Genomic DNA, 11,682 nt, shown 5'->3' on the forward strand with positions numbered 1-11,682 from the left:
AGCCCCGCGTCGGGCTCTGTGCTGACTGCCAGCTCAGAGCCTGGAGCCTGTTTCAGTCTGTGACTCCCCTTCTCTCTGACCCTCACCTGCTCACGCTCTCTCTCTCTCTCTCTCCTAGAAATAAATAAAACATTAAAAAAAAAAACATGGAGATCCACACTGAGACATATAGTAATTAAAAAATGCAAAAAGTAATGATAAAGAGAGAATTTTTAAAGCAGCGATAGAACACAGTTACATACAAGGGAAACCCCATAAGGCCATCAGCTGATTTTTCAGCAAAAATTTTGCAGGTCAAAGGGGAGTGGCATGATATACTCAAAATGTTGAAAGGAAAAAATACCTACACCAAGAAGATTCTACCTTGTAAGGTTATGATTCTGAATAGAAGGAGAGATAAAGAGTTTCTCAAACAAAAGTTAAAAGAATTCACCAACACTGAACCAGTTTTACAATGAATTTAAAGGAAATCCTTTAAGTGGAAAAAAAGGCCATAATTAGAAGTATGGAAGCTATCGAAGAGAAAAATTTCACACGTAAAAGCAAACATATAGTAAAGGCATGAGATTAATCACTTATAAAGCCAGTATGGAGGTTAACACACAAGTGTAGTGAAATTAGTTGTATCTAAAAAATCAGTCAAGGGATATATAAAATAAAAAAATGTAAAATATGATATCATATACATAAAACATAGAGGAGGAAGTAAAAATTGAGTGCTTTTAGAGTATATTCAAATTTCAGTGACTATCAACTTAATATAGACTGCTGTGCAGTCTAGTAAACATGAACCTCATGGTAACCGCAAATCAAAAACTAATAGATACACACTAAAAAGAGAAAGAAATCCAAACATAACACTAAAGAGAGCCATCAAACCACAAAGGATGAGAGTAAGAGAAAGAGAAGGAGAAAGGAACAGAGAAGATGTATAAAAACAACCATAAAACAACAAAATGGCAATAAGTATATACCTTTTAATAATTACCTTAAATTTATATGGTCTAAGTGTTCCAAACAAAAAAACCCCACAGTATAACAGAATGGATTAAAAAAAAAAACACCTCATTTATATACTGTGTACAAGAGACTCACTTCAGACTCAAAGACACATGCACACTGAAAGTGAGAGGATGGAAAAACATACAACATGCAAATGGAAGCAAAAAAGAAAGTGAGGCATCAATACTTAGACAAAATAGACTTTAAAACAAAGACTGTAGCAAGAGACAAAGAAGGGCACAAAAAAGTAATAAAGTGATTAATTCAAAAAGAGGATAGAACAATTGCAGATATCTATGCACCTTACACAGAACCACCTAAACACATAAGCAAATATTGTCAGACAAAAAGGCAGAAATTGACAATAATACAATAATAATAGGAAGCGACTTCAGCATCGCACTTATATCACTAGATAGATCATCCAGACAGTTAATGACCGTTTAGTGGCTATGAATGACATATTTGATCAGATGGACCTAACCAATATATACAGAAAAAAGCAGAATATACATTCTTTTCTACTGCACATGGAACATTCTCCAGGATATATTACATTTTAGACCACAAAGCAAATCTTAAGAAATTTAAGAGGACTGAAATCATGTCAAACACCTTTTCTGACCACAATGGTATGAAACAAGAACAAAATTGGACAAAAACACAAACACACGCAGGCTAAACAACACGCCTACTAAACAGCCTATTAATAGGTCAATGAAGAAATCAAACAGGAAATCAGTCTCAACTATAGAGAACAGACTGATGGTTACCAGAGGGGAGGGGGGCGGTGGGATGGGTACAACAGGTGATGGGGTTAAGGAGGGCACTTCTTGTGATGAGCACCTGGTGTTGTAAGGAGGTGTTGAATCACTATACTGTACCTGAAACTAATATTATACTGTATGTCAACTACCCGGGATTTAAATAAAAACTTAAAACATTTTTAAAAAGGAAGAAATTTAAAAATACATGGAGACAAATGAAAATGAAAACACAATGTTTCAGGGCGCCTGGGTGGCTCAGTTAGTTAAGTGTTCGACTCGGTTTTGGCTCTGGTCATGATCTTGCAGTTCATGAGTGTGAGCTCCAGATGGGGGCATTGCACTGACAGTGCAGAGCCTGCTTGGGATTCTCTCTCCCTTCTCTCTGTGCCTTTACCTCTCTCTCTCTCTCTCTGTCTCTCTCAAAATGAACAAACTTAACAAAACAAAACCAAACCACAATGGTTCAAACTCTTTGGGTTGGACCAGAACCAATTCTAAGAGGAAATTTTATAGCGATATGGGTCTACCTCAAGAAAAAAGAAAAATCTCAGGACACCTGGGTGGTTCACTCAATTAAGCATCCAACTTTTGATTTTGGGTCAGGCCATGTTCTCACAGTTTGTGATTTTGAGCCCCATGTTGGTCTCTGCGGTGATAACATGGAGCCTACTTGGGATTCTCTCTTTCCCTTTCTCTCTGCCTCTCTCCTGCTTGCTCTCTCTCTCTCTCTCTCTCTCTCTGAAAAAAATAAACATAGAAACAAATGAGGACACAGAAATAACCAATACCTCAGAAATACAAAGGGCTAATAAATAACCCTTTCTATTTCTGTGGTATTGGTTGTTAAATACTCTATTTATTTGAAATTCATTCGAAAAATTATATGCCAGCAAATTGGCCAACCTAGATGAAACTGATAATTTCCTAGACACATACAATTTTCCAAAATTGAATCAGAAATAAATAGAAAATTTGACCAGATCAATTACTAGTAATGAAATTAAATCAGTAATCAAAAACCTCTGGAGAAACAAAAGTCCAAGACCAGCTATCTTTACAGATGAATTCTAGCAAACATTTAAAGAAGAGTTAATACCTATTCTTCTCAAACTATTTCCAAACAATAGGAGAAACTTGCAAATTCATTTTATGAGGATAGCATTACCCTGCTACCAAAATGAGATAAAGACACTGCAAAAAAAAAAAAAAAAAAAAAAAAAATACAAGCCAATATCTCTGATTAAACATGGATGCAAAAATCCTCAACATAATACTAGCAAACTGAATTCAACGATGCATTACAAAAAATTATTCACCGTGATCAAGTAGGATTTATTCCAGGGATGCGAAGGTGGTTCATTATTTGCAAATCAATGTGATATATCACATTAAAAAGAGGAAGGATAAAAATTGATATCAATAGATGCAGATAAAGCACTGAAAAATTCAACATCCATTCATGATAAAAGCTCTCAACAAAATGAGGTTAGAGAGAACAGATCTCAACATAATAAAGGCCATCTAGGAAAAAAAAAAGTCACGGTTAACATCATTCTCAATGGTGAAAAACTGGAAACTTTCCCTCTAAGATAAAGAAGAAGACAAGGATATCCACCTTCACGACTTTTATTCAACATAGTACAGGAAGTTGTAGCCCCAGCAATTAGACAAGAAACATAAATAAAAGGCATCCAAAGCAGTAAAGAAAAGGAAAACTACCACTACATGCATATATAGGATATGATACTATATAGAGAAAACCTCAAAGATTGCACCAAAACATGACGAGAACTGATAAATGAATTCAGGGAAGTTGCAGGATACAAAATTAATCTATGGAAATCTGTATCATTTCCATATCCTAATAATGAAGTAGCAAAGATATTAAGAATTAAGAAATTAAGAAATAAATTAAGAATTAAGAAACAGCATTTACAATCACACCAAAAAGAATGAAAATACCTAGGAATAAATTTAGCCAAGGAAGTGAAAGATCTGTACTCTGAAAACTGTAAGACATTGATGAAAGAAACTGAATAAGACACAAATAAATGTAAAGATATTTCATGCTCACAGACTGGAAGAATACTGTTAAAATGTCCCTAATATCCAAGACAATCTACAGATTTAATGTAGTCCCTATCAAAATGCCAACATTTTTCACAGAACTAGAATAAATAACACTAAAATTTGTATGGAACCACAAAAGGCGCCTGAATAGCCAAAACAATCTTGAGAAAGAAGAATAAAGCGTCAGGTGTTATAATCCCAGATTTCAAGATATTCTACAAAGCAAGAGTAATCAAAACAGTGTAGTGCTGGCAGGCAGATGGATGCATAGATCAACAAAACAGAATCGATCCCCAGAAATAGATCCAAACTTCTATGGTCAATTAATCTACAACAAAGGAGGCAAGAGCATGCAATGGGGAAAGAACCATCTCTATAACAGATTGGGAACACTGGGCAGCTACACGCAAAAGAAAGAAACTGGACCACTTTCTTACACCATACACAAAAATAAAGTGGATTAAAGACCAAGTGTGAGACCTGAATCCATAGCACTCTTACAAGAAAATATAAGCAGTAATTTCGCTGACATCAACCATAGCAACATTTTCTAGATATGTCTTCTAAGGTAAGGGAAACAGAGGCAAAAATACACTATTGGGACTACATCAAAATAAAAAGCTTGGAAATCATTAACAAGACAGAAAGGCAACCTAGTGAATGGCAGACAATATTTGCATGCAACATATGTAATAAGGGGTTAATATCCAGAATATACAAAGAATTTATATAGCTCCACGTCAAAAAATAATAATAATCTGGGGCACTTGAGTGGCTCACTCAGTTAAGCATCTGACTCTTTTTTTAAATTTATTTTTATTATTTTTTTAAATGTTTTTATTCATTTCTGAGAGAGAGAGAGACAGCGGTGTGAGTAGGGGAGGGTCAGAGAGAGAGGGAGACACAGACTCTGAAACAGGCTCCAGGCTCTGAGCTGGCAGTCAGCACAGAGCCCGACGCGGGGCTCGAACCCACGAACCGCGAGATCATGACCTGAGCTGAAGTTGGATGCTTAACGGACTGAGCCACCCAGGTGCTCCAAGCATCTGACTCTCGATTTCAGCTCAGGTCATGATCTCATTGCTGTGGGATCGAGCCCCATGTCAGACTCCAAGCTGAGCCTGCTCTTGGTCTAAATAAATAAGCAAACATTAAAAAAACAAGAATCCTAGTAAAAGTGGCAGAGGACCTGAAGCAACATGTTTCCAAAGACAACATACAAATGGTCAACAGACACATTAGAAGGTGCTCGACATCACTAATCATCAGCAAAATGCAAATCAATAAGTGATCACAATGAGTGATCACCTTACGTCTGTCAGAATGAGTAAAACAAAAAACAAGAAATGACAAGTGCTGGTGAGGACGTGGGGAGAAAGGAACACTTGTGCACTGCTGGCGGGAATGCAAACTGGCGCAGCCACTGTAGAAGACAGTGTAGCGTTTCCTCAAAAAATAAAAAATCCAATTACCATAGGATCCCGTAATTCCACTACTGTGCAGTGAAAACACTAACTCAACAAGATATATGCATCGCTATGTTTATTGCAGCATTATTTACAACAGCCAAGATATAGAAGTGATGCAACTGTGGTTTATACATATGCGATTTTAATTGTAATTTTATTTTTTTAATTAAAAGCAGCAGCAGCTTGGAAAAGATAAAGATCATCTTCCGAAGGATGAAACAGTTTGGTGGACACACAGCTTTGGCTTTCCCAAAGTGGATAGAGATTGGAGCAGAAGGTTATAATGTTCTGAAAATAAAGATGTAAATAATTGAGTGGATTTTATGCAGTAGATACTATGATTGAGAAGAGGGATTATACTAACATGAAAAAGGCATGTATTTCTTTTATTAAGAAAAAAAGAAAGGCAATTAGAAGCCTCTATAAAACCCAAAAGCTATAGAAAAAATTATGTTCTGAATATAAAGGAAAATAAAACGTGCATGACATTGAACGGCTGATGGCATATAAAAAGAAAGAGATGGAGAGAAGATGCTGAGAGAGCATATATTTGTCCTCAGAGCCTGTCATAGTTTAGTTGACCTGAAGTCAGTAAAGGTGAACACAAAGAACTGTAGAGAAGGAAAGTTAGTCCGAAAATTCTACTTGGTTCAGCAAGGAATATACAGAGTAAAAGGAATGTAAAGATTTTTCATTGGCTTTCAATGCACAGACTCAGCTTGCAATGAAGCACCCAATACCTAGAATGCAAATATTAACAGCTCTGAAAATGTAAAGCAAAGCTGTAGTTCATAGAAGGAGAAACTTACAGAAACACTCATTTATATAATAGAGTTGCTATGGACTGAACTGTTTCCCTAAAATTCATACGTTGAAATCCTAACCTCTGGTGTGGCTATATCTTGATAAGGTTTTTAGGGAGATAATTACAAGTTCAGAAGGGCGGGGCCTTAATCTGATTGGGCTAGCGTCCTCCTAAGAGGAAGAGCCCCCAGAGATCTCTCTCTGTGCACAGAGAAGACGTCAGGTGAGGACACAGCCATCTATAAGCCAGAAGGAAAAGCTTCAGTAGAAACTGAACCTGACGGAACCTTGATCATGGACTTTCAGCCTCCAGAAATAGTGCAGACCGAGCTCACCATTTAAGTTTTCTCTGTGCCATACATAATGAATTCACAGCATCTACGGCTATCCCCTATATGAAAGAGGGTTTATCTCAGAGGAAATTTATTTTCTATTTTTCACAAATTTCTGTTTATAATAAAAAGAATGATGTTTCTAGAACATCTAGTACAGGGGAAAATAAAATATAACACCTATTATGGTCCTTAGTAACTTAATAAAGGATTAAATTATTTCAATACATATATTGAATTACTTTAAAAATACACATAAAACCTTTGGCATAAAAACTCTGCTTCCACTTTTAACCTAAGGAAATAACTTGGTAAGTGGAAAATACAGGTGCTCTCAGGGAAGCTTTAAGATAAGCCGTGGGAATTCCAAAAGACCTTTTAAATTTCTATTTGACTTAGATTAGCCCTATTCTGCTTAAAATCTTTGAGGACTTCCTACTGCATTTAGGATTAAATACAAATCCTTACCTGGCTTCCAATCACCACATGGTCCAGTCTCTCCTTTCCTTCTCCCCACTTCCCCTCTGTCCCTTTTCTATTCTTCCCCACTCAAAAATTCCTATTGATTCCTTATATAGAACAGAATCATCTCCTATTTTTAAAATTTATTTTTGAGAGAAAGAGAGAGAGAGAGAGAGAGAGAAAATCCACACTGTCAGCACAGAGCCTGACTCGGGACTCGATCCCATGAACCATGAGATCATGACCTGAGCTGATATCAAAGAGATCAAGAGTCAGATGCTTAACCAACTGAGCTACTCAGGCACCTCTGAACCATCTCCTATTTCATGGTCTCTTCCCACCTAAACCATCCTGTCTTCACGTTCCACCACCAAGTTATTTATTAAGATATTAACTCTCTCTCTTTCTATGGGTGTCAGTGATTAAATTTTATCCTATTACATCTCCTAAGGCAACTCTGTTGGTAGATGTATCATGTCAGTCTTCCTCAGAAACACTAATTGCTTCTGAGACAATATTCTGAGACTAATATTCGAGGTCTTTCACCAACCGACCAACCTTAATCTTTCTAAGTAGGCTCATGGCTGTTGTTAAATCGACCTTGTTATAAGCAGTTTGAAGTGGTGGTCTCTACACGCTTTTTCTAATGGAAACTATAAATATGCGGGTCTATTGGGCAAGGTGATTGCCAAGTGGCCCACGAACTGGTTCAGGGCACTCAGAGGCTCCTCACTCCCTCCCCGGTCCTTGGAATGTGGGTTCCACTGGTCTTTCCCGCTCCCAGAGGCAGCTCCAAGGACAGAGCCTTGAGATGTGGACGTGATGTTGGAAGCACCTGCATGGTATACGTGACTGAGCCCAGTGAGGGCCTCATTATAAGCTCTAAGATCTGGAGGGGGGCGCGTGTCTCCGGCCGTCTCACTGCCGCCCGAGACTCATCTCGTCTATATGTTGCCAACGTGGAGTGGCCTGCCTCTTTCGATTCTTTCTCCCTGCCCTCTGTGAATGGGGGCAGGCTTCAGATTGCACCAGAAAAGCTCCCAAGAGGGCTGTGATACCACCCGTCCAGAACGCTCATGGCCCCACCATGCCCGGCATGCCTTGGCACACAAATCATCTTCAGGTTAAGAAGAAGGTATACATGCAACAGTGCCCATGAGTCTTACTGGTGACTCTTCAGAGCTGTATTCGCTATTCACATAGCCAACAACAAATTTCACCGATATTGATCACCCCTCTATATGTTCAGAGAAGAACAGTTGGGCAGCACCTATTCCTGGACAATGCCGTAAAAAGAGGCGCGTGAAGTGAGCCAAGAAGAAAGCAAGAAATGGCCGAACATATTGAAAAGGGGTTCGCCTTTTGTCCCCACTTATTTAAGTCCCTCTGTTGCCATGGTTGCAACATCACGCAGCAGCCTGAGCCTGCAAGGGTCTGGGCACATTCCAGAAATGACTCTACTATTTCAGGTTTTGCCAGAGATACACTAAGTACGAGGAGCCTTTTACAAGAGCCAAATGGAGAGATAAGGGAAACAGCTGAACACAGAGCGCTGAGAGCAGGGGCTTCCGATGGAGATCCACTCTCGTCACTGATCGCTAGGTAAGGAGATGACCTCGCGTAGGGGACAGCTGAGTGAGAAGAGAAGGAAGCTGAGGCCTGCATTTCTAGGGGTCTTAACTTACTTGCTATCCTAACCCCCCCAAAACTTGAGTGTCTAAAACACAGCACTACCTCACTAGTATTTGGGGGGTCAGATGAAAATGTCCGGGCTCTGTCTTGCGGTCAGCACACACAGAACGGCTTTCAGTGAGAAGGGAACTTTTTCCAAAGGTCAGCAAGAACACCTCCCTGAAATCTCTGAAAGGGGGCTGTGCTCCCATCAGGAGATGGTGGGGGGAGGGAGAGGACTGAGTCCTGCAAACTGAATGTCAACAAACGACAAAGGTGCCCCCAGCTGCCATGCGGGTTAGTTACGCAGGTGATTTTCGGGAATGCTGTAATATGCCTTTTGCAGTAAATATTTGTTACGCAGCAGCTACAGCACACACATTTGCTAGGGCCTAGGGTGACAGCAGGAAACATGAAAAACCAGGCGCCTGNGGGTGTCAGTGATTAAATTTTATCCTATTACATCTCCTAAGGCAACTCTGTTGGTAGATGTATCATGTCAGTCTTCCTCAGAAACACTAATTGCTTCTGAGACAATATTCTGAGACTAATATTCGAGGTCTTTCACCAACCGACCAACCTTAATCTTTCTAAGTAGGCTCATGGCTGTTGTTAAATCGACCTTGTTATAAGCAGTTTGAAGTGGTGGTCTCTACACGCTTTTTCTAATGGAAACTATAAATATGCGGGTCTATTGGGCAAGGTGATTGCCAAGTGGCCCACGAGCTGGTTCAGGGCACTCAGAGGCTCCTCACTCCCTCCCCGGTCCTTGGAATGTGGGTTCCATTGGTCTTTCCCGCTCCCAGAGGCAGCTCCAAGGACAGAGCCTTGAGATGTGGACGTGATGTTGGAAGCACCTGCATGGTATACGTGACTGAGCCCAGTGAGGGCCTCATTATAAGCTCTAAGATCTGGAGGGGGGCGCGTGTCTCCGGCCGTCTCACTGCCGCCCGAGACTCATCTCGTCTATATGTTGCCAACGTGGAGTGGCCTGCCTCTTTCGATTCTTTCTCCCTGCCCTCTGTGAATGGGGGCAGGCTTCAGATTGCACCAGAAAAGCTCCCAAGAGGGCTGTGATACCACCCGTCCAGAACGCTCATGGCCCCACCATGCCCGGCATGCCTTGGCACACAAATCATCTTCAGGGTAAGAAGGTATACATGCAACAGTGGCCATGAGTCTTACTGGTGACTCTTCAGAGCTGTATTCGCTATTCACATAGCCAACAACAAATTTCACCGATATTGATCACCCCTCTATATGTTCAGAGAAGAACAGTTGGGCAGCACCTATTCCTGGACAATGCCGTAAAAAGAGGCGCGTGAAGTGAGCCAAGAAGAAAGCAAGAAATGGCCGAACATATTGAAAAGGGGTTCGCCTTTTGTCCCCACTTATTTAAGTCCCTCTGTTGCCATGGTTGCAACATCACGCAGCAGCCTGAGCCTGCAAGGGTCTGGGCACATTCCAGAAATGACTCTACTATTTCAGGTTTTGCCAGAGATACACTAAGTATGAGGAGCCTTTTACAAGAGCCAAATGGAGAGATAAGGGAAACAGCTGAACACAGAGCGCTGAGAGCAGGGGCTTCCGATGGAGATCCACTCTCGTCACTGATCGCTAGGTAAGGAGATGACCTCGCGTAGGGGACAGCTGAGTGAGAAGAGAAGGAAGCTGAGGGCTGCATTTCTAGGGGTCTTAACTTACTTGCTATCCTAACCCCCCCAAAACTTGAGTGTCTAAAACACAGCACTACCTCACTAGTATTTGGGGGGTCAGATGAAAATGTCCGGGCTCTGTCTTGCGGTCAGCACACACAGAACGGCTTTCAGTGAGAAGGGAACTTTTTCCAAAGGTCAGCAAGAACACCTCCCTGAAATCTCTGAAAGGGGGCTGTGCTCCCATCAGGAGATGGTGGGGGGAGGGAGAGGATTGAGTCCTGCAAACTGAATGTCAACAAACGACAAAGGTGCCCCCAGCTGCCATGCGGGTTAGTTACGCAGGTGATTTTCGGGAATGCTGTAATATGCCTTTTGCAGTAAATATTTGTTACGCAGCAGCTACAGCACACACATTTGCTAGGGCCTAGGGTGACAGCAGGAAACATGAAAAACCAGGCGCCTGACAGCCTATAGGTTATTACTATCAGGTGAGGGGAAAATTATTAAATACATGATTTACTCGACAGAGCCTTGCCTGTTGCCTAAAAACTATCCTTTTCCCAGCCATTGGGGCTACTTAGATTCCCTGACATACAAACTAGCCCAGCTGTGGACCGCCGTGTGGAAATCATCTGGAAAGATCTCCTGTCCCAAGGCTTCCTGTTAAAACCTCATCTCCATGCAGGAGGTGTTTTTTGGAGGCTTCCACGACAGGAGCTGCTGAGAAACGCCTGCAGTCTCGGGCCAGCCTGCGTCTCTCAAGGCTGACGGCCCAGGCCCTCTGTGGGTGGCGGGGCTCCTCAAGAGCTAGGACGCCAGGCGGAGCCCCCGTTCTGTCCGTGTGACCCCAGACAGGCCAGCCACACGTGGTCTGGGGCGGGGCCCCCGTTCTGTCCGTGTGACCCCAGACAGCCACAGCCACACGTGGTCTGGGGCGGGGCCTCCGTTCTGCACTCGGCTCACTACTGGCCCCTGCCCTAGCCTATAGGATGAAGTTAGTGAAATTAAACTTAAAAAACAAAAACAAAAACGGAGTAAGATACCTTTGGACAAGTCGCTTCTCAGGAACTTTGCGCAGAACAAGGGGCCTCCCCTAGGGTCTCCTGCAACAGGACCGCCGAGCTGGGGCGTCAGCCGCAGCCCAGAGCCGGCGCAGCACCTGCCGGGTGTGTGCGTGGCCGGAGCAGCGAGGTCGCCCCCTGCGTGTACGGGGCCGGGGCCCGCTACCTCGGTGCTGACGCCTCCTCCACGCCGACGCCAGCCCCCCGACTCGGACGACGGGTCAGCCAGCCGGAGAGGCCGCACACCACACCCCAGGGCAAGGAGCAAGCCTCGGGAGCGCCCGCTGCTGCGCGGCCACCGCAGCCGTGGGGCCACTCGTCCCTCCCACGGCTCGGCGCTCCTTCCCGTCCCTTCCCGCGAGCGCGCGTCTCAGAGCGGGGTCGAG

Source organism: Crocuta crocuta, unplaced genomic scaffold (assembly GCF_008692635.1).
Source record: "Crocuta crocuta isolate KB4526 unplaced genomic scaffold, BGI_CrCroc_1.0 scaffold258, whole genome shotgun sequence".
In the NCBI taxonomy this organism is placed as follows: Eukaryota; Metazoa; Chordata; class Mammalia; order Carnivora; family Hyaenidae; genus Crocuta; species Crocuta crocuta.